Below are 9,302 nucleotides of genomic sequence, written 5' to 3' on the forward strand. Positions count from 1 at the left end.
GGGTATAGCAAACAGTCATTGTATTCCTGAAAATGCCAAGCCACAGATGCAGGGCTCATTTTGTCACCTTGAGCTAAGTGGAAGAAAAAAAAGGTGGGGGTGGGGATACTTATCACACAGTTTTCATGAAAATGCTGATAGCTTCATCAAAGTTTTGGTTTTATAGCTGTTGTTGCATAGTCAAATGTTCGTGTCTTCAACTTGCAGTTGGAAGGAAGTATTGCCTGAAAATACTGGAATGAGGGGATTTGAGCCTCCAATTTTGTCTTTTAAAATGTAGAACGACAAACTACTTAGAGACTAATGATTCTGTTAGCCTTTAAATAAATTTAGTAATTTCTATATTAAAGAAAACACATTTCTGAATACTTTAAAAAAATCTGTTTGAAGTAATTGTTGCTTTAAATGCATGTGCTTTTTCCCTGCTCTTAATACTCTCTGAAGAAATTACTATTATTTGTTAAATAACAGTGTTAAAGAAATAGCTGTAATATTTATACCTAATATTTAGATATCCTAATGATTTAAAATTCATACTACATCTTGGGATTCATCATAGTGCTTGAAAAGTGTGCTTGAAATAAGCAAACTAGGAATGTTTGTTTACTATATGTTTGTTAAATACAAATGATTCTTCCTATAACAGATTAGGAAGGAAGTTTGGGTTTACAAAACAGTACATAAATTGGTCACAAAGAAAGTAATACATGACAAATAGTATATTAGTTCTTTATGGCTGTCATTGCAAAATATCACAGATTGACTTAAGCACTAGAAATTATTTTCTCGGTTTTAGAAGCTAGAAATCTAAGATCACTGCATCAGTGAGGCGCCTGTCATTTGGAGGCTTCTCTTCTTGCCTTGTAGGTGTCCACCTTCACACTGTGTTCTCCCATGCTTTTGCCTCTGTTTATGCACATGTTTTTCGGTGTCTCTCAGTGTGTCCCAACTTTCTCTTCCTATAAAGACACCCATCAGATTGGATCAGATCCCATCCTAAAAAAAACCTCACTTTTCACTTAAACACCTCTGTAAAGACCATACTCCCAACTATAGTCACAGTCTGGTATATTGAGGGGTAGAGTCTCAACATTTGAATGAGTGAGTGGAGGACAGGATTCATCCTACGGTAATTAGTTTCCCATCTTTAAGACCCCAGAGGCTCATAATGTTAAGATTTTTTTTTTCTTTTTTGACTACATTGAAGAGAGTCTTTGAGACCTGTAGTTATTCAGAAACTATAATAAATGTAGAAAGCTGCTAGGAAATTTTGTAACCAATAAAGGTAGGCCTTGTATCAACAAGTCAATGGCAAAGTGATACTAGAAGAGTGAAGGACCAGTCTGCTGGAGATGGGTTGATTCAAATACATGTGGGAGAAGAGAAATGGCAAGATGTGAATTTAAGCAATAATTATGGCTTGATGTGGCTACATATGGAATCTGTCTCCAGAATATAGATGTGGAAGCTTGGAAATAAAGGCAAAGTTAAATGCTAATTACCAGTTTGAGGCTTACCAAACCCTAAAAATCATTCAGGATTTACTGGAAAATCCAAATTCCCAAGTCCTATCGTGACCATATGTTCCAATTTTCCCAGAACTTTTCCAACTTATAGTTGTGGTATACCAATATCATGTCATGTTAACATCCTATATGACTTTCAAAATTAGCCCAGTTAGGATGATATGACCATGTGTCTATCACTACAGCTCCTTCTCCCTCAACATGTGTTGTTGGTCACACAAATAACAACTATTTGAGATTCAAAAGACCTGGTCTTGCCACCTCTTATCTACACTGGCTTATCCAGTCTCTTTCCCTTTTTACAAGTGAAGAGAAGCCGAAAGATCTTAAATTCTATCCTTGACATATAACCTAGGTTCTAGAGAGAAAGAAGAAGAGCTCCTATGATATTTTTCAAATTCTCAGATTTAATCTCAACAGGCATCAAGATACAAGAGAAAGAGATCTGGGCTAGAGATGAAATCAGAGTTCTGGTCCTTGCTTTCCTGTTTATTAATGCTGAAACTATGTATACATTAACTGTGTGAGCCTTACTTTCCTCATTCCTATGAATAGAGTAGAGTTGCCAGGCACCGTGGTGCACACCTGTAATCCAAGTGGCTCAGGAGGCTGAGGCAGGAGGATCTCAGGTTCAAAGCCAGCCTCAGCAAAAGTGAGGCACTAAACAACGCATTGAGACCCTGTCTCTAAATATAATACAAAATAGAGCTGGGGATGTGGCTCAGTGTTTGAATGCCCCCAAGTTCAATCCCTGGCACTACCACCCCTCCCAAAAAAAAATGAGCGAGAGAGAGAGAGAGAGTGAACAGGGGAGTCTAATATCCTTCTTGCCCAGTTCAGTGTCTGACAACATCAAATGAAACACTGAACACTTTAAAACCCTTTATGTACCATACAAATGTTAATTACTATTTTTTCTTATCTTCAGAGAAAGAAACAGGTAGCATAATAATTACGTAAGTTAAGTTTATTAAAAGAGCTTATCCATGACACTGGTGGGGTATTCATAGCTGATGTCACATTTTCTCAATGCCACAATATCACCCTTTTCACAATATCACCATGAAGGATCACACAAGTAAGGTGAAAGGAGACACAATGAAAATATTGCAGAGTTAAGAATTTATGATTGAAACTCAGAGAACTGCAGAGGGGAGGAAAAGTGAGCTGCAGTGAGAAGGTGGAAGTACTCCATCAGCTTTCCAGTCAGATGTAAGCTTTTGGACTTTGGAGCTGTCATGTGTTGGATGCCCTTTGATTTTTATACTTTGGTTGCTGGGACACAGAAATCAAGGAACGAATAGAGGGAGGAATAATGAGAAAAAGGAAAGCTATAAAAACCGATAAATAAATATTAAGCTTTTGTTTGTATCATCTCTGACTTTTGTTCAAAGGGAACATAGGAGATAACACAGGAAAATAAGAATCAAGATATGAGACTATATCCATTAACATAGAAAGACATTGCCTTGAAATACAACATAAATTGTTTTTTAATATGTGTGTGTGTGTTAAAAGAAAAAAAAAATATGAATCTGTGGTCTGTGCCTAGAAAACATGTTATGGTTTAGATATTAGGTGTTACCCAAAAGTTCATGTGTGACAAAGTGCAAGAAGGTTTAGAGGTGAAATTAGTGGATTATGAGAGCCTTAACCCAATTAGTGCATTAATTCCACGACAGGAATTGACTGCATGGTAACTGCAGGCTGGTGGGCTGTGGCTGGATGAGGTAGGTAATGGGAGAGTGCCTTTGGGGTGTATTAGTCTCTCTCTCTTTGCTTCCTGATGTGATATCATGAGCTGCTTCCCTCCACTATACTTCCCCACCAGATGTTCAACCTCACCCACCCATACTCCAAGGAATGGAGCCAGCTGTCTATGGACTGGGACCTCTGAAATTGTGAGCTCCCAAATAAACTTTTACTCCTTTATAATTGTTCTTGTCAGGTCTTTCGGTCACAGTAGTGAAAAAGCTGACTAAAACAGTACATACCAAATAATCATGGCAAAAATAAATTAATAAACTGGACATGGTGGCACATGCCTATAATCCCAGCAACTCAGGAGGCTGAGGCAGGAGGATCACAAGTTCAAAGCCAGCCTCAGCAAAAGTGAGGCACTAAGCAGCTCACTGAGACCCTGTCTCTAAATAAAATACAAAATAGGGCTGGCGATGCGGCTTGGTGGTCAAGTGCCCCTGAGTTCAATCCCTGGTACCCCCCCAAATAATTAATTAATTAACAGAATAATAGATGGTTTTCTGGGTTCTTCCATGTTGTCACAAATGACATGATTCTTTTTGCAACTAAATATTATTCCTTTGTTTATATGTACCACACTTTGTTCATTCACCAACTCTTGGACTGGCATTTCTTAATCTCAGTGGTCTCCACCTGCAGCTTTGGCTTCCTCCTCAAATCTCTATATCTTGCCTTCTCAGGGAGTGCCTGCAGGGACTCTGACCCTGCTGCAAGTTTCCTGGCTTCCAAGGCCTTCCTTTGGAATCTTGGTGAAAGCCTCAATGAACCCCTAACTTCAGTATCCTGCATTCTTTCAGAACCAGCACCACAAAGTCTGCCGCCATCCTGAGCAGTAGCCAAGCCTCCAGAATCATTGCATGTAGCAGCCACTGAGTGTCTGGGTGGCTAAGCATGTTGAAAAAACTTCCTAGACCCTCTTGTACAAGAAGGATTCCCCACTGGTCTCTTCTCAAGAGAATTTTCACTTTTAATTTTTTGAGCTTAAAATGGGTGTGGTCTTGCCAGCTTCTAAGGAAGCCATCTTTCTTATTGTCTTTAGGCAAAGTCTTTAGCATTTCTTTAGTGGCATTAATGTTTTTCACAATTGTACCTTCTTTAGCACTAGTTTTACTCCAGCCTTTCAAGTCCACTTTTTTCCAAATCTTTCTGCTCTGCTTTCTCCTGCTGATTATCACAATAAATTTGGCTAAAAGCTTCCAGAAATATCCATGCCACCTCCTGAACACTATTCTACCTAAACATTTCTTCTGCCAAATTAAGGAGACCACTGCTTCTAAAATCAGTCTCCCAAAATCCTCAGGACACATGCAAAATGCAGACAGCTTCTCAGCTGATCATAATATAAATGACCTCTAGTCCAATTACCAATAGTGTCCTCCTTTTCCTCTAAGCCCTCTTGAGCCTTGTCTTCACTGTTCACATTCCTATTGGCATTCTGGTCTTCTGAGTTACCACCAGAATCAACCATTAAGCTTTCCTTATAACAACCTAAAACATTTCCAGCTTGCATTGCTAAGCATCTCAAAATTTCTCCCACTAATTCCAAAAAGCTTACAAAGCCTCCTCTGAACCACATGGTTAGGTTAGTCACAGCAAAACACCACTTCTTAATACCAATTTCTGTTTTACTCAGCTTTTTGGCTGCTAGGACTAAATAACCCAACCAGAGTAACTGTAGAGGAAGAAATGTTTATTTGAGGACTCACAGTTTCAGAGGTCTTAGTCTATAGAAGGCCGGCTCCATTCCTCAGGGCTTGAGGTGAGGCACAACATCATGGAGGAAGTGTGGCAAAGGGAAGCAGCCCACATGCTGATCAGGAAGCAGAGAGACAGAGAATACCCTCTCCAGATACAAAATATATACCACATAACCAGGGCCCCAATGAACCACTTTCTCCAGCCACATCCTACCACTTCAGTTACCACTCAGTTAATAACTATTAGGGAATTAATTCACTAATTGTGTTAACACTCTTACAACCCAATCCTCCTCTGAACCTTCTTGCATTGTCTCACACATGAGCTTTTTGGGGACACCACATATCCAAACCATAACATATGTTAAGTGAAATAAGCCATGCAAAGAAAGTAAATACCATTCATTTGTGAAATCTGAAAAAGTTGAGCTCATGGAAGTATGGAATATAATGGTGGTTACTAGAGACTGGGGTGGTTAAAGGAAAGGCAGGAAGGGAAAATGTGGGTCAGAGTAGACATAATTATTGTTATATAGGAGGGATAAAACTTAGGAGATTTATTATAGAGCAAGATGACCATAGTTAACAACAATATATTCTTGAGAAAAGTAATAAGAATTGACATTATATGATATTTGCCACAAAAATTATAAATATGAGAAATGATATATTTGTCAATTAGCTAAAATAACCACTAATATATATATATATATATATATATATATATATATATATATGGCAACATCATGATGTACACAATAAAAACAATGTTATTACATTGTGTATGTAACATATGTATATCATATATATATAACATATATATTTTATATACATATATAATGGGCATTCTAGTAAAAAGAAAACACCAACCTATATGTAAGTACATTTCCTACTTTGCAGTATCTATCCTTTTGTCATCTTTATTTCTCTGGCCTGATATGCCCATCATTCTCATATCCATGATTTAGACAATAAATTTTGCATAAACATGGAAATATATCTAGCTATAGGTACAACATATGTCTTCGAATTTTCAAAAAGGAATGTTTAGGCTCAGAGATAACAAGGCCAAAGTGGCTGAGAAGAGATTTGGCAGCAAATCCTACAATCAGAGTAAACCATTTCAAAGTGTTCTTTTTTTGAAAAAACACCCAAATAATAACCAATTTGGTTTAAATGTGGTATTGTGACTCTATACTTATGTGAGAGAAGTTTTTTTGTTTTATCTCATTTTAACAAAACTATCTCATAATCTATATCAAATCGATTTGTTATTTTTTGTATGTATAAGAATATTTAGGGATTGCTCTTCTCTTATTGATGACTCTTGGCTCTGACTAGGTCTAGTGGTGGAAGAAAGAGTACAGAACTAAGATTATAATCAGGACATGTATCCTCCCCCATATCCCATAATAAAGCATCTTTTTCCTACCTATATCAGTTATCTTTTGCCATAATAATGCTGTGAAATAATAGAATGCTTCAGTGGTCTACAGCAGTAAACATTTATTTAGCTCACAAGTCCATCAGTTAATGATTTAGGCTGATCTCAGCCATATGATTCTTCTGGTCTCAGATGAGCTCACTTGCATATTGAGATTCCCTGGCATCCAGCCTGGGGCTTATGCATCTGGATTGGTAGGTGTTGGCTAGAGCAACTCCGTTCTGCTTCATGCATCTTTCACCTCACCTACAAGCTATCTTGGTTGTGTTCTCATGGTAAAAAGTAGAGAAATGGCAGCAGAAATGCCACTGGATTTTTCTTCCCACCTATTTCAGCCGTATAAACGTTTCTCCAATTTCTTAACTCATTATTTTATTTACATATTTCATCATTCTTTCCCACAATACCATTATGATGTGTTTTCCTCTTCTGTTCTTTAATGTCTATATACGACTGATCCTCTCCATTCTATAACTAATGTTTTCAACCTCCATCATACCTGCTAACTTCTTATTGACCAAATAAAATTACTCAGCTGGACTTAGATTCTAGTGGCAGAGAAATAAATTCCACGTTTTAATAAGATAACTGAAAAGAGAGAGAGAGAGAGAGAGAGAGAGAGAGAGAGAGATGAAGTTTGGGGGATATTAATGAAATCAGTGTACTCACCTTCTTTTCTGTTAAATGCCATCCACAACACACAGAGAGGCATGAAGTGTTTCTAAATATTTGAAAGTAAACTCACTTGTATGATACATATTAAGAAAATAACTTCATAGAGCTTTGGAAGCATCTCTAATATGCTCTCATTGGTCCTTCATACCTGAGGGTTCTGTATCCTTAGATAAAACCAATGAACAATGATTTAAATATCCCAAATAAATGAGTCTGTAATGAGCATGTACAGACTTTTTCTCTTGTCATTTTTTCCTAAGGAATATAGTACAACAACAATTTTCATAACATTACATTGTATCAGGTAACATAAGTAATCAGAAGTGACTGTAAGAGGATGTGAGAAGGTTATATGCAAATACTATACTATTCTATATAAGGGACTTGAGCATCCACAGATTTTGGCATCCTGAACCAAACCCCAAGGATGGTAATGGACAATCCTATATTTCCCAGCTATTCTCCTCCAGTTCACTCCCCAACCACCCCAAATTCTATTTCACTGGCCCAAATTTTTTTCAGCTTTCTCAACTGAACATTTGCTCATATATTTCACAATTCTTGTCACAATTACTGATATTTTCTTTCTCCTGAATTTTTTTCTGTGCCCCATAACTGATCCCACTATGTAATAGACAGCTAAGCCAAAAACGTCAGCAACTCACTTCCTGCCTACCCTATTCCTACATTTTCAAGTTTTGATCATGTCCTCTGACTGCTACCTCTAACATTACTCTTATCCATCTTTCCTTTATTCGTACAGTCACCATTTTAGTTTATATTTTACCATCTATACTGAAATAGGTTACTCCCCTTTCTATTTTATCCTGACCAAGAATAACCTTTCTAAAACTAATGTTATCTTAAGATATCCTAAACTAAACATTTTCAATGACAATCCATTGTTCCTAGGATGTAGGATATAATGCCCTTCATGACTTACTACTTCTTCAGTTCTCCCTAACACTGTTACTCCCTACCTAGAGTAATACTAATCTGGATGAGCTTCGTCTTGTTTTGACAAGTCTGACTCTACTCTTGTGTGTCACTAGTTCTGACTACTACACACACACACACATACAGACACACACACACACACACACACACCATAAACATTGGAATGAGAAGGAGTTGACTTTGAATCCTGATTACATGAAACACTACCTATGTAAATTTGGGGAGCTGAATTAAACTGTCTTAACAAAGACCTTTGGTCTGAATAATGATATATGTATTTGTAAAAATATATTAGCTCCTAGGATTTATGAAGCAGTTTGATGGTACCGGAAACAACAGGATGCAAAGCATTTCGTTAAATTCTTAACCAGTGAAGGTCATTAAATCTGTCAGGTCTCAGTTTACAAACTATTACATATCACCTGAAACTTCTTTTAAGTGGTTTGGAGTCCCTTTATCACTCTATCCTTCATGCCTCTAGCGCTTTTCTGTTTAGGTCTTTATCATAACATCTCAGGTCATCAATACACTGATTGCCTTACATCTGCATTCACTTGTTTTTAACTATTCTCACCTTATATAAATGACTTTTTTATTCACCTTTTAAATCCCAGATCCTAGCAGGTCACATTGTATATCTGAAATGAGCTCAGAAATAGTGTTAGGAAAAGTCTCAAGTGAACAGGAAATGTCACATGTATACTCAGGATGCATGTCATATACTCTCCTGATATTAAATAAAACAGAATGAAGAAAATAGACTGAGCTTGAATCTTTCTCAACCCTCTTAAAAAATATTCAGGCAATATGCCACTCACTCCTTTTCAATCAGTGATTTCTTCCTAGAGCTCTCTCCAGATGTATTAAATGACTTTGGTTAGCCAATCTTACAGAGTAACTGCCAGAGCCAGCTCTCCAGATGGTATTGAATTTGTCAATAATGACAGCATGGAAGTGTTGATGCTGTCCTTCATTTTCTTATACCTGATGATCCAAAAAATGAGAGAATGTCAACTCTACCCTGCTGTGCCCTGATTCTTTCAAATGCACAATTTGCAATAAATGGGCCGAGTACTAAAACAAGGGTATTCTTGCCTTATGGAGTACTGATAAGTCATTAAAATATTTTCTTCTATGTCAAGAAATAACTCCTTTTGATCTTTCAATGATAGTGTTAATAATTAAGAAATACACACAAAAGAAGCTGAGAGATATAAAATAAATGTTAATGGGCACGTTATA

The sequence above is a fragment of the Marmota marmota genome, unplaced genomic scaffold, assembly GCF_001458135.2.
Source record: "Marmota marmota marmota unplaced genomic scaffold, marMar, whole genome shotgun sequence".
NCBI lineage: Eukaryota > Metazoa > Chordata > Mammalia > Rodentia > Sciuridae > Marmota > Marmota marmota.